This window comes from Anabrus simplex, chromosome 9, assembly GCF_040414725.1.
Source record: "Anabrus simplex isolate iqAnaSimp1 chromosome 9, ASM4041472v1, whole genome shotgun sequence".
NCBI lineage: Eukaryota > Metazoa > Arthropoda > Insecta > Orthoptera > Tettigoniidae > Anabrus > Anabrus simplex.
This window is the reverse complement of record NC_090273.1, coordinates 36,649,201-36,671,539: the sequence shown is the minus strand read 5'-3', so window position 1 is coordinate 36,671,539 and position 22,339 is coordinate 36,649,201. Positions and strand designations below refer to the sequence as shown.

The following is a 22,339-nucleotide window of genomic DNA, read 5'->3' as shown; positions in this document are numbered from 1 at the left end:
GGAGCAAGTGCTCCATGTTATTAGGGGTTTTCTCCCCTTTGGTAAATATATGTTTGGGAGCTGAGAGCTCAGGAAATGTAAAGTGAAGGCTTGAAGCCTAAGTTCTGTTATACCACCAAATTTTGTCGTTCCCAGACTTAAATTTTGTTACTGGTACCTTTTTACTTGTTGTTATTGGTTAAAGTTGGAAATTCTATATCAAATCTGTTAAGTTTGGCTGTTTTGAAAATATAACCTTTAATGCGGCATACTTGACTGAGGAGCTACGTTTGGATTCTCAAAGATATCCATAAAACTTGAGAGAAAAAGGCAAAAAGATGTATGTAAATTTGATTAAAGGATCATGAACAGTGGTTCTTCACGTGACAACGCATGGCTCTTAGTGTCATCAGTAATTTCATTTTTAAGTGAAACTGATGACTGGGTTTTTTTTTGAACTGAGGAATGTGGTGAAATGTTATGACAATCCTTCACCTTTTCAGACAAACAAGACACATCAGCACTTAAACTATGCTTAGGAATTTTGTAAGTCTTCAAAGTTCCCATCTGAGAATCCTTACTCCCAATTTCACTCCTGAATAAAGTAACCAAAGGGTCCCACTGCAGCAAAATCCTATCTAAATACCTTCTTAGTGATAACCATCGAGTAGGCCCATGCTTCAGAATTTTTCTGATCCCTGTGTTGCGTAAAGTCTGAAATTCTCTGAACTTTTCTTTCCTCTTTGCACTCCTTTCCAGATAATAAAATATATCAATTAAACTTTCATCTACATTTACGGGCAAGCACGCTTCACCCTTCTCTGCAGCAAGATTAATTAGATGACAAGAGCAGCCTACGATGATTATGTTACTATTTTCCCATTTCAAACATCCTACCACACCATTCTTTAATCCTACCATTACTGGAGCATTATCAGCACTGAGAGCTAGGCAGTTTTTTAATGGAATGCAGAATTCCCGAAAAGTTGAGAGCAAAAGATTGGCAATGTTAGCTCCAGTAGCATCCCCTTCTAAATTAGGCACAGAGAGTAGACAACTCTGAATTCCATTGAGTTCAGGCCTAAAAAATGTTACAACAATGGGATATATTTTCAAGTCGCTTTTATTGCTACCATCACTAGCAACAGAAAATGCATTCACCTGCAAATGTGATACAATTTTCGCCCTTTCTTCCATGCACATTTCTGTAATGATAGCCACTGTTTTCGTTTTAGCACACCCATATCGTTCAGCGATTTTTGAATCAGGAAACATTTTGCGATACAAGATCCCGTGTGATCGGCACAATTTACAGGCAAGTTATGTTCTACGATAAATTACATAAATAACGCCTCGGCATTCATCACAGGATTTACATCTTGGTTTTTACATGAAAAGTTCAGTTTCTGGTTTCTTTCTACACACTGGACATTCTCCTTATGTTTTTTCATTTGCATATGCTTGAGTATATCGCACTTCCCGCTATGCGCAACTGAAAAATCACACCTACTGGCCACCATGCCCCGTACTGCCATCTAGTATCATTATTAGAACTAGTATCGACCAGCCATACTCAGCCATATATCAATAGAACGAGGAAATCCACGGGAGTTTAAATGAAAATTACTGATATTGCTCTGAAAATCGGGAGATCAGTCCCGGCGATCGGGAGATCGGGAGGAATGATGAAAAATCGGGAGTCTCCCGCTTAAATCAGGAGACTTGGCACGTCTGCAAATATGATATAACAGATAACCACAAGTTACACTTACTGTCTGAGCCAGAAAGAAAATAAAACATCCAATGCATCAGAAAAGACTAGGTAAGCAATTGATAAGCAATCTGCCACCTGGGCAACAGCCTTAAATGCAGATCAGCAGTGATTGATTGATACATAACCAAGTGCTTAAGAAGAGGAAAATTCATATCTCAATGACGATATACGTCTTTCAAAATTACTTTGTATTCTTACTGGAAAGTATGGTTTTATAAATTGGGGAACCATAGTGAGTCCACAAATTGTGATTGGTGATCCTCCTTCACTAAACCAGCTCACCGACCAAGATTACTCCTACAGTTAGATAAACAAAACTTCTACTGGGATACATTCATGAAGTTAAAGTGAGAGGGGCATTAAACTCAAAGTTTGAGCTCTTAAAGTTATTGTTTCTCGATGAACAGCAACAACATGTGAAACGTATAACAAGAAGTGTGTCATCTCCAATGTGAGATTGGTTGGAAAATTCTGTTAACAAATTACTAAGTAGAGTTATCACTATCAGTATTAGACAAATCAGTCATTAAATGATGTGGCCTCGTATATAGTCATAGATCCAAATTGACTTGTAACAGCCTTCTCCAAGTGTGCGGTTCTCTTTCAAGTGTAATCACCAATCTTCCTGATATCTCTGCCCCATCTGTTTGGTTGACATCCTCTAGGCCTCCGATTTTCTTTCGGACTCCATTCCAACACTAGCTTCATCCATCTTTCATCATTATGTCATGCAACATGGCCAGCCCACTGCCATTTTAAAGAGCATACTCTCTCCAAGATGTCCTTAACCTTATTGTTCGACTGGGTGCCAACTGCACTTTTGCTATCTTTCCTTGTACAGCCGAGCATTGTCCTATCCATGGCTCTCTGTGCTGTCCTAAGTTTTCCTTTTGCAAACTTGTTTAGTGTCCAAGTCTCACAACCATATGTTAAAACAAGAACAAACGCACTGATCAAAAAATAATTTCTTTAAATATACCTTTTACTTAAAGGAAATGAAGCATAATCACCTTGCCTGCTTCAATGCAGATTGATGATCCTCTTTCACTAATCGGCTTGCCTACCCAGATTACTCCTACAATTAGATAAACAAAACTTCTACTGGGATATGTGCATGAAGTTAAAGTGAGAGGGGCATTAAACTCATTATGTTTTTGTTCTTAAAATTACTGTTGCTAAATGAACAGCAATGATGTAGCTCACTCCCGAATACAAAGGAACTAGTCCGTTCAACAAATTGCTACCATAAGTAGGCAAACATCAAGAGTTAGTGGAGTGTAAATCTAAATAAGCATTTCTATCGCATCAATCAAAAGAATTATGAAAGTGAAAAAATAAACAAAATAAGACGTTTGAAAACAAAATTCCTATTCTGTTCTCCATCACCGATGGACAGTAAATACCCTTTAATAACGTGTGCATGATTTTCCTTTTTTATAAACATACTTGCTCATTAGTTTAAAAAAAAAGGTTTCTTGCACGTCAGCTGAATGAGACAAGCGATAATATAATTAATCCACCTTAAATTACAAAGGTCAAGAAAGACCCTGTCCCACCACTAAGGCAAACACCACTTCTCCAGGGTAAAATATGTACCTAATTACCTGTAACACAATGAGTTAAAATAATCTTCATCTAATTATGGTACAAATTTATAAGAAAGGTAAACATTACCTGGATAACAAAAGCAATTATAGCAAAAAAGCCCAATATACTGTGTCCAGTATGGAACTGAATATAAGTTTTAGGAGGGCCTGCTTTGTAAAAGCTGAACATGGGAAGAAGACACACGATGGCAAGTACGAGGACCACAATCAGTGTTATTACATGGATAATGGTGACTGTTTTGAGCTTGCAGACACACAGCATACGATACACGATGATGCCTGCAACAGAGATAAAACTATTTTGTAATGCTATTTATGAAAGTTTGTTTAGTAGCTGTACATACTATGGTCGTCTGACGAGGAGTCGCGTGTATGCGGGGTGATGGGTGCAGAGGGTAAGCATGGCCTCTGCGCATGCGCTAGTCACAAGTCTCAAGGCCTGACAAGAAACATTTGTTCCGTCTGCAGTGATTCTTGTGAGCTAAAGTGCTGCTGTGAAGTTTCAAACTGGCAGTGCAATTGCGCTTTAGTTGCACATTTACTGCAAGTACTGCATAATGAACACGGGTCTCTTTCAGAGAGCGCGCACTGTTGATCACGACTAATGTTCATAGCTTGGTGTAGTATCGGTTACTCGTGCTGTACCTACAAGCTGCCACGACTTCTCGTAAGACGCAGATAGTATTTCAGTACTGTCTAACTATAATTTATGAATCTCCTTGAAATTAAAAGTGAATGGTGGTGAAGGTAATTTTTTTAAAGAAGAAATACAGTACAACTAGGAAACAATCCTCTCTGAACAAATTAAGTGGTAAAGAAAATAAAACTCATTCAACGGAGGAATTTGAAAATGAATTAAAGACTGAAACAAATATTATTGTTTCAAGCCAAAGAGGGCACAAATGCATCAGAAGGGAATGTAAGTTCCCTGAGTAACAGAACACCTGAAATTTATATGCCCTTGATTAATCCATTCTCACACATAATACGAATGACTACATCAGCAGTATTCTTATCATTGGCTAGTATGAGTTCAAGTGTCTCCTGCATGTCAAGGTTCCATCTTAGGCCACAGAGATCGGTGCACTCTGAGCCATGGTGAAGTCAGTACCACAAAAACACACTGGTGGGTGGGGGACCCTTCCCTATTGAGGAAGATAACAGTGTGTACTGTCATGGAAAAAAGTATAGACACGCGAGTTAATACAATAATAAAAAGTTTATCCTTTATCCCACATAGAAACAAACTATGCCAAAATTTAGGTTATTTTATCTTACTTTTAATGATGTGGAGTAGAAATTTTTATCATATGCAGTTAAAATTTTAACGCAGGTTGAACAAAAGAGTGCCAGTAATTTTTCCATTTCTGCTCACTTTGAAAATTTATAACTGGAAGTAGCTGCATTTACTGTTCATAATTAGTTGCTTAGTTCTGTTTCTAAATCTTCTATACTGTTCAAAGTCCTTTTGTCTCACCCTCTGGATTGTGTTTACTCCCAGGCTGCAGAAGTTGATGCTCCAAGTGGTCCCAGACATGTTCATTGGGCGATAAGTCTTGCTATCTCGCTATCAGGCATGCCATGCAAATGTAACAATGTTGCACAAGCATTCCTGTGTACGACTGAGCATTTTCCTGATGGAAAATGCCTCTTGGAAGTCCTGTCATGAAAGGCAACACATGCAGTGGCAAGATGTATTGCTGTGCTGTCAACATCCCTCCTATCACTACTAGTGGTGATCAACTGTAGTATAAGACGGACCCCCAACCGGCACACCAGCAGTACGGATGATGTGCCACACAATAGCAAAGGCAGGACTGAGCCTCACTACAAGACCTGCTCACATTACACGGCTAACATAAGTGTGGGGGAAAAAAATGGATTCGACATTACAGTCTACCTTTTTAAAGCTGTAGCAAACCGGGTTTGTCATTCATGACACCACTGGCAATGGAGATGATGGCGGGTGATTTTCAATGGCAGGACATGTAATGGGTGCCAAGAGACTAATTGCCTTCAGCCAAGCACCTGGAAATGGTTCGGGCTGATATAAGGGCCTGTAACAATGGGACTGCATGGCAAGATGGCAGACACTGTAACAGTGGGGTCTGCTCGTGCTTGTTGGATGATCATACGATCCTTTCACCTGGTTGTCAATCCAAGGCATCATGACTCCAGTTGTCATGAATATGTGCCCTCATGAATCCACTGCACCTAGCCTGCCCTAACGGCCTAACTAATGGGCGATTCATCAATACGGCCATCCAGCCTCCCATCATCCAATAATGTGCCCCCCTCCTGAAATCTTATAAGTAAGCAAAATCTCTTTGATTGCATCATAGAGGCATATCAAGTGGCCAACAAGCTCTGCACAACTGCAAGCAGCATCCCACTAAATGTGAGTAGCCTATGTGAGCCTTGACTTAGGCTGGGGTTGGCAGCCAATTCATGTCTTTGAGTGGCTACACCGTTCAACTAATAATGTCACTATGCTAATCATCTGACTATCTGCTTGAGACGTAACTGCATCCTGAGTTTTGCAGCAAAATGATGATTCCTTCTTGGCGCGTGATTTTTTTTTTTTTGAATGTAGAAGAGGATAAGTCCAACTCCTTGCCTTGATGGTCAGCGTTGGGCCATCAGTTCAGAGGGTTCCGGGTTCAATTCCTGGCCAGGTCAGGGATTTTAATCGCGTCTTATTAATTGTTCTGATTCTGGGAATGGGTATTTGTCCCAACACTCTCCTCTTAATATTCAGACAACACACCGCACTACCAACCACTACAGAAACATGCCATAAAACAGGGCCAAATCCATACCTGTGACATAGTTCACACCTGCAACCCCACAGGTGTGGGAGAAGAAGAAGTAGTGTATGGATAAAATCTATGCACTCATAGTGTGATACTCCTTGTAAAGAAACCCAAATACATGGAATGTTTCTCTTACCCAAGAAGTACAGTAAGGGTGCTATCATTCTTGCACATTTTGCCAGATCTCCTTCTATGTCACTTGGCGAAAGATATGATACTGAAATTATTGCTCATATGCTGTCCACATTTCTCTGCAATTATGGCTCTCACAATAGAGGAGAAGGTATTCGTGGAACATTATTTCCAGACGTACGGAGTGAAGCATCAGAATAGACTGAGTTTGTTTCAAATTAAAGATAAGTATGAGGAATGATTTACTGTAATAAGGAGGCTCCCTCAAAACGCAGACGCAGCCTGTTCTCGCCAGCAGAAAATCTTGTTAAAATGCCTTTGATGCTTACCGTATAAGCAATAAATTTCATGGTTGGGCCTGTATTGATGGATATGACTGACTTTTTACAAAAACTTTAGTTTATTATCCACCTAATCAATACAGTTTACTCTCAAACAGTACTAGTTCCGAATGAACATAGCAGTATCCTCAGCTATTAATCATAAATTTAGCATTAGGCAATAGTGACATCATAAAAGAAACTGAAGGTGGGGGGGGGGTTAAACCTCCTCAGTTATGGCTACAAATACAAGCACATAAGATACACTAGTGTACCCATTCAAATTCACACATTAGACATTTGATAAATGGTCAAGTGGATTTTAATAGAAACAGTAGGTCACAAGATTAACGACATTTAAAATGATTTCAAAACTGCACTTGTGTCGACAAAAGGATGATGTAAGAAGTCATTGTCTATTAGCAGTCTCATCATGGATCATAGAAAAATATGCATTACAAGAAAAAATCACAGTATTGATGAAAATCAAATTGATTAATTGTTGACGTGCCTGTCCACACCGTATCACTTTTATTACAATAAAATGAAGGATATCGCATTGTAATCAAAGTAAGTTTATCCGTCCATAAGGGCGTAAATAGGGGGATATCTAAAAGAGAAAAGAAAGAAAATTACTTGATGAATTGAAAAGAAAATCACGGGACTGTGAATGATAAAGAGAAAAGGCTTACCCTTCGAGGTTGCAGTGGTAACCCAGCACAGCTATCAGTATCGACTACAGCTTCAAATTTGTTGTGACATATCAGAGGAGGAAGCAAAAGGAAGGAGAGGGAAAGCTGAGAGAGGGAAGAGAGAATGAGGAAGGCATGAGAGGAGAAGGAGGGGAGCTGTTAGGAAAATCATTTGTACAACTGTGACTTGTATTGAACTTTTTTCTTTTTTTGCTAGTTGCTTTATGTCGCACTAGGTCTTATGGCAACTATGGAATAGGAAAAGGCTAGGAGTTGGAAGGAAGCGGCTGTGGCCTTAATTAAGGTACAGCCCCAGCATTTGCCTGGTGTGAAAATGGGAAACCACGGAAAACTATCTTCAGGGCTGCCGACAGTGGGGTTCAAAGCTACTATCTCCCAAATACTGGATACTGGCCGCACTTAAGTGACTGCAGCTATTGAGCTTGGTCAGAATACATATTATAACAAAAAAAAATGCCTTTATATAGAATTGAGCAGAAATATGACTAATATCTCAGAAAGTTCCAAAATATGACTTTTAAGGCAAAACAAACACCTGCAATTTTATTCAGAAGACTTACATATATGATGTTACATAGTTAGAAATCAAAATGAAGCTCTTAGAACAAATATAACCTGACCCCTGAACAATGTGTGGAATGTGATGATACACATTTTGAACACATACTGTACCAATGCAATTAAACAACCTTTCAGTGACAATCTTACTGTACTGTAAAAAAAAAAAGATAATGAGTCCGCCTGCCAATACTATTCAAAAAACTATTTAATATATATCATTTAATCGTATAAGTTTCCAGAAAAGATCATTCTCTTTTTCAGCAAACTAATATTTCACAAATTCCAATGACTTAATTAAAATTATAAAATAACTAGCTAAACGCAACCACGCTTCGCTGTGGCTCAGTCTGATATGAAAAGAATGGGTATGTATATAAACGTATTCTAGCAAACACGAGATCAATCGCACTTATGAACACCCGAAATAAATTACTGTGGTCGTGTAACATTTTTTGCAACCCAAAAATATGCCTTCTGATTCCAGTAGGTACAGATTTGCCAGTGTGCATTCAATATGTCATTTTCATCTCTGAAAAAAAAAAATGGATTTAGAGAAATTTATGATTATTGCTGGGAAAAGGAAGCAAACACTAATGTGGTAAATTTGTCCCCGAATTTTAAATGTCGGCATAAAATGCTCTGCTATAATGTTAGCACAGAATGAAGTCATCTAAAAGCAGGAATTGTAATTTCTTATGTTTTTGAGGAAATGTTTTGAATCATCAATAATTCCATTTGACAAACTTTTCAGTAGTTCTTTTGGTTGCTCAAATTCAGGTAGCTTCACTTTTCTGCTCACGCAGCACATTCTCGGGATTTCTCCTTTAAATTTCATTGCTGTGCAGTGCGGACAAACTTTGTCCGTTTTTCCGACTTGAATAACAGACAAACTTTGTCTGTTTTTCCGACTTGAATGAATTTACATGACGTGTATTGTATTGAACACTTGATTCATATGAAAAAGCAATTTGGTGATATGAAGCTCAATCATTCAGATATTGCAACTCCATATGTCTTAGCTGTTGATCTAATTGTTCTTGGCATTGTTGAAGCTATTGTGCTGTTTTCTTTCTTCTTGATTCAACTCATAAAATCGTAGTATGGCTGGCAAAAACACAGACGACTATTGACTACTTTTAGAGTTTTGCAAGGACAGGAAACCATTATTATTTACAATAACAGGCAATAGTTGCCTTGTTACATAAAAGTACATCTCGATCACGGCATGTTGGGTTCCTATTTCTAAATAACAGGCAATGAGATGACTAACTACATGAACCTCCTAGCAAAAAAGGTCCTTCATAAAACATTGTGCGGCATATTCCCATCCTCCTATATACAGCAATTCTTACCAGACTATAATGATATAGCCTAAGTCGTTGCCTAGCGACAATCTGTCCATCGAGGTTGATTCAATCTTGGTGTGGCTTTGTAATTAAATTTATGGCCGTTGTTGAACAGCAATGAACAGAAAACTGTAAAGCAACAGAAGTTCTTGTGATATAAATTTTGTCTTGTTATCACTTAATTTTGTCTTGTCATCATGTTGGGTAAACAAAAATATTTAAAGAACTGAAGTGTTTATGCAAAGCAAATTATTGTATGAAGTTTTCTTATTTAAAAATTATTAAATATTTAGGCCTATGAAGAAATGGACTATGAAGAAGATTTATGTTCTTTTACATTTCCTGATTTAAATTGTATTATTTTCTAAAGTATAGAAAGGGATGTGGAATTTTTATACATGGCTTGTGAGGCAGGGTGTGCCACTTGTAAGTGGCCCTTTCCTGTCAATTTGTAATATCCGCGAAGATGCAAATTCAGCAGAAAGGATTATTCCAGAAGATAATTATCATTGGCCAAAATTCAAGTATTTTTATTGGCCAGTATATTAGAATTTTTAATTGGTGAATGTGGCAAACTGGAGTGTTGCTATTGATTATTTGTAATCACTATAGTCCCTGTTTATGGCTCCTCGCATGTGCGAGTTACTTCATCCGCGTCTTTGAATTTGGAGCACTACAGCAGGCGGACGCGTTTTGCGTCTGTCCCGCAATGGGTCTTCAGCCGGCCAAGGTAAGCGCTGTTTTGCCTTATGTTATTTAAATGCATTCTTGTGTTTTGGACTATTCCCACTTAATGTAACTTCAGTAAGTATGTAGAATATCATCTTTTGTGCCAGAGTTTCCCCTAGTTTTCCACATTTTCCAAAATAGAGCATTTATATGACTTAGCAATTATGCTAGTCCACAACGTGTTGTTTTCAGAGGCAGTCCTTCTTTTCTAAGTCTAATTGTAATTGTAAGTAACTGAAACTCTTTCTTGAATAGTGTAATTAATTTTGTTTCATTCGAGGTTGCCACCTTTCATTCGGTAAATTTAATCTTAATGTGAATCTCTACGTCAAAGTTTGTTTGTGACCGAAGAGCTTAATTGTTTCCCTTACACATCTTTTGTTTTGTATCTCAAGTATCAGTTAATCCGCAGTTCATTTATAATTGTATGTTCATTTTCTCAATAATTATTTGTCTGTTGGGTGTATTATTGTAAGTCTTTTCTCCCCCATAACGTCATATGTTCCTATGGACCTCATAGGGCTTCCAACACCTTCCACTCTCCTCTCTTAGTTGTCATTTTTAGGCCTGTATGTGTTCCCTTGTATTAGTTTTAATATTGGGTATCAAAAGATACTCATCACGTTTCCATGTCCTGATGTGAATTCTCTGCCGTGACGTCTTTGTACTATTTCCTTATTTATATTATTAAGTGTCTATATTATTATTTACTATTTCCTCATTCACTTTTTATGTCTATATTCATTACTATTATTATTATTATTATTATTTGTTATTGTGTACGCGTTGTCTCGAATCCCCGCTACATTGGTAGCAGAGCGTGGTTATGAAAGGAGCGAAGATTTACAATGATCATTCTCGGCTAACTTTTCTAAAATTAATTTTAAATCTTAAATTGAAGTGTTATGTGTGTATTCTTAATCCCTATTTATTTATTTCTCATGATTCTTGCGCGAGTTCATCTCACCACGTGTTTTTTGTGCGACATTGTGCAGTTTGTGTTGCTGTGTTTCATCTTGTAATTAACGTTTGGAGGAAATGGTGCGTCACTATTTGTAACAAGTTTTTTGGTTCTGTTAATTTTAATAAATTTTCTTGTGTGGCAAGGTTTCACTTGACCACATGTTTTGAAGTAAAGTGATATCTTCACATTTTGTGTGCTGTGTTCGCGTTCCGAAAGTCTTCTTTGATAAATTTCAATATGTTTTATGTCAAGTTTTCTTTGATACGTGTGTTTTGATCTTAACATCTGAGTGATTATTTGTTGCTTTAAACTATGTTGTGAATTCGTGCTAAGTATTGTACTTGCTTGTCTCACCGCATGTTATCTTTTGAACAGTGGATGTGATTATCTGTTAGAGATACCTGATTACTGACCTTATACCTCGAGTCTGCGCGCGCGTTTTCCATCTTATAAATTTACTCGTGTCGTAATCTTGTGTTTCTTCCAGACTACGTAAATTGTAGTGTGAATCAAGTGTGAACTGTCAGAGTGATCGTTGTGTTCTGGTTAAATTTTAGCACGGAGTTTCCTTAGTTTTTCTGTATATTCTGTTTTGGTAAATTTTCGGCAACAATTTTGAGGTTAAAGTTTGTAAATTTTCGTCTCTTTCTTCGAGTGTTTTTCTGTTCGTAAATCTCGTGTTGTAGCAAAGTAGTTCAAACTTTTGGTTTTTTAATCGCTTGTTGTATTTTATTTGGCAGTATTCCACGTGTGTGATCTTTTGAAATTATTTTGGTGTCGTGTTTTAGCTCAGTATGTAATTAAATTTTTGGTCATGTTGTGTTGTTTTTGGTCTTTTGCTGGGTCTGGGTTCGTTTCTAAGTAGGTATGGGACTATTTTGGGGACGGTTTCCCAACTAGCTGCTAAATTCTACAGTTTCCTAGTTTGTCTTGTGCTTTTCCATCGTGTAAGTGTCTGTTTCCTTGTCACGTATATTTATTTACCAGTGTGTTCCTATACTTGCTAGGAGGGTCTACGTTGACTGTGATAGTCTCGTAGGGTGAAACGTACTCACCATATTATTAGACCAGCTAGTCTGAGGCTCATTTTGGGCAAATTTGACGGGTTATGGATCTGCACTTGTGCTCGTGACAGGTTTGAAATCTAGTGTATCCGGTATGAGATTCCTTGTAATCTTTTTCTTGGTATTAGGTGCCCAGATAGAGAGCGATGTCCCTTGTGATTATAAGAATGATTACTAGGAAGATTTTCTGCAAAAGTTCATTTCGGCATCAGTATGCTGTGCTAATAATGTTTTTTAATTCATAGTAGGTATGCAGATTGTCAAGATTTTCCTTTCTGTTATTTTAATTTGTCACTAGTGAAATTTCGAAGGTGTCGTGATGTAGCTAAGACAGTCAGTTAATTTTCCTGCTTGTTTGGTCTTATGATAGGAAACTTAAAAGGGTCCACCTTTTCAATACAAATAAATGTTATAAGTTTATTTACAACATATATTTACACTTGGAACTAGTTTAGACGCTGTTTGGCGTCATCTGCAGCCAAAATGTGGGAAATAGGCATAGGCGTAAGCATGCAGACATTTACATTATACAAGATGTTAAATCAGTGTGATTAAATAAGAGACATGAAATAGTGAATTACAATGTCAGTTTACAAAATGGTCATGAAGGGTGAGTCAAAACTGTATAAACATGAGTTAGGGCTCAAAAACATAATCACTTAAAAAACATATAAACCGCAACAAAACCACTCGGAAGTTCGAGATGATATTGGCATTGGAGATTCAAATTACTTCAGACACTCTTCCATTGAATGTTGTCTGCCGCGAGTTTAGTACAAAACATAGGTTAGATTTTAACAAACACAATCGTCTCAAAAATGCACATAACATTTTAAAAATATTTATGGGTTGAGATGAAATTTGGCAGTTAGGAATTGAAATCACTTAATCACTAAGCGTCAATTCAAAAGCAGCTGTGAAGGGTGAGGTAAAATTGCACAAGCGTGAGTTTGGACTCGATAAATGCAAAACCTGAAAACACATGCAACACACTCGAAACTGTAAGTTCGCGATGAATTTGGCACATAAAGGTCTGCGTTCACTCATTCATTGAATGTCACTGGTGCGAGTGTAGTTCAAATACGACTTAGGATTTAACAGAATCAAGCCTCTTAAAATTGCACATGACATGTGAACCAATGGTGCGAGATGAACTTGGCAGTAAAGGTTCAAATTTGTAGATATTCAGTAATGCCACTTCAAAACAGTCAATGAAGGTTGAAACAAAAGCTATAACTCACACGAGTTAGGACTCATTAAATACTAATTTCAAATACATATAATATATTCAAATTTTCGTAAGTACAAGGTGAAATTGGCAGTTAAAGACTTAAAATTTGTAGACACTTCATCGTCAGATGCCATATAGGTCAAGCGCAGCATAAGTATGAGAACAGGGCTCAACATATCCAAACTTGTACAAATGCATATAACATATCTAAATCCAAGTGTGAAATGAACATGGTAATTAAAGACTCACATTTGTTGAGGGTGTAGTAAACATATTCAGCTCGACAAGAATACAAAATTCAAATTATGTAAGTCGTTCCTCTGAGAGCTTAGAAGTTGACTGTGCTAATATTTATGGTCTATTGTTGCAACGTTACGTGTAGGGTAGGGGCAGTTTCTATGATGTTCACAGTTCATTGCGGCACCTAAGGCGGTAAAGCTATGGCGCGAGATAAATATGAACAGAGCACAGTGGATAGTTTAGGTCGGGGGAACGGCCACTGTTGGATTAGGAGGGGAGAGGGAAGGAGGATGAGCTGTAGGGGAGGAGTGGAAGGAGGGGGCTATGGAGGGTGATGAGGTGAAAGTGTGTGGCGTGACAAAGTATTATGCATAATGTGAAAGACAGATCTGTTTTTTGGAATATTAATATTTTTGAAAAATTCAATGAGAAAGTCGAACAGGATCTTTGGTTTCTCTGAGATATCATTTAAGTTTAGGTTTGGATTGAAATATTGATCTAAATGAATATAGCAGATTTCAGTGACGTCTAGTAAAGAACCATTTTATTTATTTATTTAGTCTGATCCAGGACACCCTAGATTTGCCATAAGACACAGAATAATGCACAATAACAATATTGAGGGAAGATAAAAAGATTAATGTTTTAAAAAATGATAGGTTACAGTTAACCATGTTAAATGGCATGAACTCCATATAAATGGTGACGAAGAATCAAAACGGAGTATTTGATGAGTGAGACGACTATCTCATCTTGTAGGCTTCTCGCTAGTTTATATTTTTGTCGCCATGTGACGAAAGATTTGGGAATTGTTCCCCTCGCGCCAAAGAAAAGTCCAGTCACCGTAATATTTTTAAGGTTATACGACTCAAGAAAGAAAGGGATGGTTGGATTATAGATATCCTTTTTCTCATTGTCTACGTCAGTCGGCTGAGAGGCTGAAGATTCAAAGAATTTCTAATACCTCAAGATCTTGATCTATTTCAGTAAAGTTGTGCTTAAATTCTTTTATATGTAGGCCGACCGTGGAAAAACGATTGTGCTTTATGGCATTGACATGTTCTGCATATCTGATTTTAAAACTGCATCCTGTTTGACCTAGGTAAGAGCTATTGCAGTCTTGGCAAGAAAACCTATATACACCTGATTTTGAAAAAGGACTACTTTTATTTATTGATGAAGAGTTATGCAGGATCTCTGTGCTTCTATTGTTAGTACGAAAGGCTATTTTAACGTTGTGTTTTTTAAAAACGTTAGTGACGTTGTAAATTTCTTTATTAAAGGTAAATGTAGAAAACGTGGCAGTGCTAGTATTGTCTTTTATTAGGGTGGTTTTTGGGCGGTGTCTGAATTTATTGATTATTCTTTCAATAAAGGTTTCACTATATCCATTAAATTTTGCTATAGAGTGAATGGTGTTCAGTTCTTTATTTAAGTTTTTTCTGGACATTGGAATCTTGAATGCTCGTGACAGGTTTGAAATCTAGTGTATCTGGTATGAGATTCCTTGTAATCTTTTTCTTGGTATCTACTACATACCTTGTACTTACCAAAATTTGAATATGTTATATGTATTTGAAATTGGTATTTAATGTTATTTGCTTTACATCCCACTAACTACTTTTCAAGGTCTTCGGAGACGCCAAGGTGCCGGAATTTAGTCCCGCAGGAGTTCTTTTACGTGCCAGTAAATCTACCGACACGAGGCTGTCATATCTGAGCACTTTCAAATACCACCGGACTGAGCCAGGCTCGAACCTGCCAAGTTGGGGTTAGAAGGCCAGCGCCTTAACCGTCTGAGCCACTCAGCCCGGCGAAATTGGTATTCAATGAGTCCTAACTCGTGTGAGTTATAGCTTTTGTTTCACCCCTAATGGACTGTTTTGAAGTGGCATTACTGAATTAATGCCAAGTTCATCTCGCACCATGGGTTCACATGTCATGTGCAATTTTAAGAGGCTTGATTCTGTTAAATCCTAACCCGTATTTGAACTACACTCGCACCAGTGACATTCAATGAATGAGTGAACGCAGACCTTTATGTGCCAAATCCATCGCGAACTTACAGTTTCGAGTGTGTTGCATGTGTTTTCAGGTTTTGCATTTATCGAGTCCAAACTCACGCTTGTGCAATTTTGCCTCATCCTTCACAGCTGGTTTTGAATTGACGCTTAGTGAATAAGTGATTTCAATCCCTAACTGCCAAATTTCATTTCAACCCATAAATATTTTTAAAATATTATGTGCATTTTTGAGACGATTGTGTTTGTTAAAATCTAACCTATGTTTTGTACTACACTCGCGGCAGGCAACATTCAATGGAAGAGTGTCTGAAATAATTTGAATCTCCAATGCCAATATCATCTCGAACTTCCGAGTGGTTTTGTTGCGGTTTATATGTTTTTTTAAGTGATTATGTTTTTGAGCCCTAACTCATGTTTATACAATTATGACTCACCCTTCGTGACCATTCTGTAAACTGACATTGTAATTCACTATTTCATGTATCTTATTTAATCACACTGATTTAACATCTTGTATAATGTAAATGTCTGCATGCTTACGCCTATGCCTATTTCCCACATTTTGGCTGAAGATGACGCCAAACAGCGTCTAAACTAGTTACAAGTGTAAATATATGTTGTAAATAAACTTATAACATTTATTCGTATTGAAAAGGTGGACCCTTTTAAGTTTCCTATCTTACGTTCTCAGTTCAATACGGACAAAAACTGAAATTCTTAGATTTAAATGTTTGGTTTTATTCGATTTTATCGATGTTAAAGTCTCTTGCATTACGTGTTTGTGTCTTCAAAATTGATGTACTCAATTTGAAGAAGTATGGGATTCTCTAGACTGAATATGGTAGCCATGCAGTATCTGTCCTACCATTTTTGTAAATAATTGTGTGTTTGTCTTGGGTCCTTGGGAAGGCACATGTATGTGTACTGAGACTTAGGGCTTAAGGTGCTGAGAGTCTATTCCTCTCCTGGGAGTACGTATTGGCCCTAAGAGTCTCATTGTCGTGCGATAAGTTCAACTGTACTTGAGGTCATGTTCTGATGTTCTGTCCTTTTTCTATTTTTTTGTGTGTGTGTGTTTTTGTTTTTTTGTTTTTTTTGGTAATGTCATATGAGATGGAATCAGTATTGAGGTCGTCCGTGCTTTTACCATTTGTTGGTTATGCTGATTCAGAGATCATCACACTTGTTTTGGTGGTTTGATATTGCCTGTGTGTATGTCGGAGGACAGTTAAGCTTGGTAGTCTTGGGTGTCATGCAATTATCTGGTAATCTCTGGTATGAAGGTTGTACTTGTACCTTTTTCATTTCTTATATCAGGGAGTTCGATGTCTGCATGCGCACTCTTGCATCACTTTCGTTTTTAATTTTTTAGTTCCTGTTGGTAACGTAATGTGATTTTGATTGGGTATTCCTGGCCTAATTGTGCCTTAATTCAATTGGTGTGACTCGTAATACATAATGTGAGTTTATCTATGCATGGGTACATGATATGGTAAATGAATATTGACTTACTAACCTCAATTCATTGAAGGTGGTTGCAAGCTAACGTAACTTAGTACTTATTTCCCTGTTTTGAGTTCCCTTGCAACATTCTACATTTTTCCTTTTATTTGTTGGGTTTTCTTTCTTAATATTGGGTGATTAAGAATGCACATGGTAACTTAATTCAGTAGTTATAAGGGATTTAGTTATGAATTAAATTTTGTTTTTGGGGTAAACATCTGGCCGGATACATTGGCAATTTTATAGGTTATATAAGAATATTAGTTGTAATAAGCATGGTTGCTGTAAACATGTTAGGTATGATTTAATGTAATGTATTTTGGGCTAAGATTATAATTTTATTCGTGTGCTTAGTTAGGGATTTTTGTAAAAGACTTGGGTACTACAGTAAACTCCGACAGATTTTCTTTTAGTCTTTTAACGTTTATTTTCCTTAATTTTAAATAGCGCTTGCCTGGGGGGCTGGAGAATCACTGTGTTACTGTGAGAGGGAACTTCCCTGAGGAGCTTTGTGGAGTCACTGGTTTGGTGCTCATGATTTAGTCAATTAAAGAAGAAAAACAAAAAATCCATCCTTCAGCCCTTCATAATTTTAAAAGCTCTCCTGGACGGTCAGACGATGGTGTTTTCTGCTGCCGATTGGTTTCTGTTGCAGTAGCTGCAATACCATGGTCTTTCTTCAAATGATGGTGCCTGTTTGGAGGCTGTTATGTGCCTGTTGGCCACTAAGATCCGACGATGGAATGGACTGGTGTTCTTACAGCAGTACAGCACCACATTCCCTGCCTGTTATAAGTCAGTTCATGGCTCAAGTGAGCTGAAAAGAAGCTTCGCTGGTGACATCAGTGGGACTGAACGTGTGTGGAGGTCGTGGGAATCGGCCGCGGTCTGTGCCTTCATTAATCAGCGATACCGGTGGTCGCCTGGTGACTCTTCGACCTGTATGGACGTTCCTGAAGTGAACAAAGTGTTCTAGTATCAAGTGTCGGATAGGATGTGTGGTCATAACCCCCTCAGTAAGAGTTAAAAAGTAATTGTTTAGAGCGTTGCTCGAGTTTAAAGGGGGGGAAGATGTGGCCGTTGTTAAACAGTAATGAACAGAAAACAGTTAAGCAACAGAAGTTCTTGTAATATAAATTTTGTCTTGTTATCATTTAATTTTTTCTTGTCATCATGTTGGGTAAACAAAAACAATTTAAAGAACTGAAGTGTTTATGCAAAGCAAATTATTGTATGAAGCTTTCTTATATAAGTTCGCAACGTGTTGTTTTCAGAGGCAGTCCTTCTTTTCTAAGTCTTGTTGTAATTGTAAGTAACTGAAACTCTTTCTTGTATAATGTAATTAATTTTGTTTCATTTGAGGTTGCCTCCTTCCATTCAGTAAATTTAACCTTAATGTGAATCTCTATGTCAAAAGTTTGTTCGTGACCGAAGAGCTTAATTGTTTCCCTTACACATCTTTTGTTTTGTATCTCAAGTATCAGTTAATCTGCAGTTCATTTATTTGTTCATTTATAATTGTATGTTCATTTTCTCAATAATTATTTGCCTGTTGGGTGTATTATTGTAAGTCTTTTCTCCCCCCATAATGTCATATGTTCCCATGGACATCACAGGGCTTCCAACACCTTCCACTCTCCTCTCTTAGCTGTCATTTTTAGTCCTGTAAGTATTCTCTTGTATTTGCTTTAATATTGCGTATCGAAAGATACTCGTCACGTTTCCATGTACTGATGTGAATTATCTGCCGTGTTGTCATTGTACTATTCCCTTGTTCATATAATTAAGTGTCTATATTATTATTTACTATTTCCTCATTCACTTTTTATGTCAATGTTCAATATTATTATTTTCGCATTATTATTATTATTATTATTATTATTATTATTATTATTATTATTATTATTATTATTATTATTATTATTATTATTAATTTATTATTATGTACGAATTGTCTCGAATCCCTGCTACAAAATTAATTCTGTAAAATTACTCATTATGAAAACCTACCTATCCTATTTCTTTCAAACCACTTCCTAAACAGGTTCATATTCAAATGCAATATTGTATTCAAGTCAATGGACCAAACACTTTTAGAGTTTTGTGATCACAATCATACGCAGGCTGAATATTTATATATAAGGATTAGATGTTGGGTTATTTTAAAAACATTACTTAAACAATTGAAGTACAGCTGCTACATAATATCTATTTTTTTTTTGTCATCTTCAAAAATCTTCAACTAATGAAAATGGTCCACTCCGATAACATTATACACTTGTTCTTCTAGGACAGTGAATGTAAATCAGCTGTGGCAAGTCGAGCTCCATGGCTAAATGGTTAACGTGCTGCCCTTTGGTCACAGGGGTCCCGGGTTCGATTCCCGGCAGGCTCGGGAATTTTTACCATCATTGGTGGCTGGGTGTATGTGTCACCATCATCATTTCATCCTTTTTCCTCTTTAAAGTCATTTCATCCTCATCATGACGTGCAGGTCTCCTATGGGCGTCAAATCAAAAGACCTGCACCTGGCGAGCCAAACATGTCCTCGGACGCTCCCGGCACTAAAAGCCATACGCCATTTCATTTCAGCTGTGGCAAGCAACCTATTGCAAGTAGTAGGGTTGTGACTTCTTAACTCTTATTGGAAAAGTGTTCTAAGACTTGATAGGGATAAAGGTCGTAGATTCATGATTATTTCTGTCCAAAAATCATAAAACCAGAAAGAAGAGATGTAAAAGCAAATAACATTATTACAAGTAATTAGAAATGAAATGTGGACATGTGTGAAGAATATTATCCTGGGCACGGAACCTCAAACGGTTGTTCAAAATCCATAATAAAGAGACGGAGTGGAAAATAGGAATAAATACTCCATAATGAACTTGTGAAAATTTGGATTTTATAATTCCACCTTTACAATACTGTAATTATTGTCTTTATTAAAAAGACTACATTAAATTACACTCGTGAAACATGTTTCGTCCTCTTATGGGACATCTTCAGTCACAAATACAAATACAAAACATTAAAAATAAGGTAAGGACACGTTGAATTAAGTAAATAAAAAGTCTTAGTATCCTGTGACGCGGCGTGAGGGCGACTTGTCAATCTTCAATGTTAAAATGGTGCGGCGTGAACATGATATGAAGCATGAAGTCCAACTAAAATCATAGGTTAAAACTGCATGTATTCATTTGACGTCAAAAATATGTTCTTGAATATTCCAGTATCAAAAACAATAAATCTTGTAAAGAATAATATACTTAAATACAGTAATTCGAGTAGGCAAGAGACAGCCGATTTCATTAATATTTTGGAGTTCGTCGTCGCTAATAATTACTTTACTTTCAACGGCCAAATATATAAACAGGAAGGTCTTCCTAAGGGAATTATTCACAATTAAGTATTTATTTATTTTCCACCTAGTCGATACAATGATTGCTTAAGGCAATTTTTAATGGTCAAAAGTGGTACATGTTTCGTATATTATCAACATCTTCAGCCACATAACACTGTTTAGATGAAAAATATACAAAATTGACAAAGTAATGCTTTAGAGGAAGTGTCCTTAAAATTAACATAAGATTGACAAGATTAAAACAAACAAATAACTCAAGACAAAATTCCGTACACCCGGCAGCACATAAGAGGGCTTCCTTTTACAGTATGATTTATAGAGCTTATAATATACCCATGTCAGAAGCAGATCATAAAAATGAGTTGGATACTATTTATTTTATACCAAAAAGAAACGGGTTCAACAGGCAATTTGTGGATAAAGTTATTAGCAAAATTGAGAAAAAATCATTTTCCATATTAACCAAGGATACCAAAAAGAAAGAAGATAGTTACACCCTTTTTACCTATAGTCACAGTAAAATATACGAAATCACGAATGTTTCCAAGAAATTTCATATGAAAGTTTCTTTTAAAACAACCAATAACAATGCTCATCTTTTTTTCAATCAACACACTATCAATAACGGCAGTAGCAAATTTCATTAATCAGGTGTTTACAAATTAAAGTGCCAGCAGTGTTCCGCCAGTTATATCGGACAAACAGGCTGCAATTTTAACATAAGGTATAATGAACATATTAATGCGTCAAAGTACAGCAGATTCTCAGCATTCAGTTCTCATATGGACTATACCAATCATAGATTCACGTGCATACGACAAGACCTTCAAATTCTCCATTTATGTAAGAAAGGTAATCTATTGAATATTTTAGAAAACATTTTTATAAATATTGATAAAAAATGCAACCCGATTTTTAATCTTAATTAGATATTAGAGGATATCAATATACTTTTCGAGAGTTAATCAATAAATTCTTTTCATGAAGGCGCGTGAGTAATACTTTACCTCACGCCTCTCCCCTTACATCAAACTCCCCTCACAGTCAGTCCTCAACGACCTTCGAGGACGTCACTCAGTTAGCTTTAACACTTGAGGTCGAGTGCTCGATGTAGGACGGGCAAGGAGGTGAGTGACTGGATGGGCACTTAGTTCACATTTTAATTGAAGTTTATTCTTTAGTTCATTCATATTTCTTTTTATTTTTTTAGGCCCCTATTGTCAACACACTATCAGGTTCAACTTGCATCATCAGTATAACTCCACCTCCTAATCAAGAAAGCTATTTTAATGTGGCATCACCTCAACACTGTTTTATGTACAATATGCACATAATTTTATTTGCACAGCCACTTACAGTGTTTTATAATTGACAATTCGATGTTTTGAACAACATTTTTAACCTATGATTTTAATTGGACTTCATGCTTCATATCATGTTCACGCCACACCATTTTAACATTGAAGATTGACAAGACGTCATCACGCCGCGTCACAGGATACTTAATTCAACGTGTTCTCACCTTATTTTTAATGTTTTGTATTTGTATTTGTGACTGAAGATGTCCCATAAGAGGACGAAACATGTTTCACGTGTGTAATTTAATGTAGTCTTTTTAATAACAATAATTACAGTATTGTAAAGGTGGAATTATAAAATCCAAATTTTCACAAGTTGATACTTTGACAATACGGGCTCTAATATGAAGTTTATAATGTGCCATACTCCATTATGGTTGCCAATCTTCTGTGAGGAGAAGACATCAGAAGAGGAAGCAGATGAATAGTACTGAAAATGAAATCAAAGAAAATACTCAGCTTCCTTCTGAAGTGTAAAATTTCTTGCCATTTAAAGCATAATTAAATTAATATATTAAGGGGAAACAAAATTCTTCAAAAGTATGAAATTTTGTATTTTGCTGAAATTGCTCGCTTATTATTTTGGCAATCTAGTCCCGAATGGTTTTAGATGAATTCAG

At 36.7% G+C, this 22,339-nt stretch overlaps 1 protein-coding gene across 7 annotated transcripts in view; it reads right to left on the bottom strand.

Moving 5' to 3' along the window:
- Nucleotides 1-22,339, bottom strand: part of LOC136881185 (ankyrin repeat domain-containing protein 11) — a 169,513-nt gene that overhangs the window by 33,742 nt on the left and 113,432 nt on the right. For 5 of the 7 annotated variants that reach the window (XR_011018723.1, XR_011018722.1, XR_011018725.1 and 2 more), the window contains one exon: nt 3,428-3,639. The exons of the other annotated variants lie outside the window; for them this stretch is intronic. The gene's annotated coding sequence lies outside the window, so the exon portion shown is untranslated. The remainder of the gene's footprint in view (nt 1-3,427; nt 3,640-22,339) is intronic. 7 annotated transcript variants of the gene reach the window in all.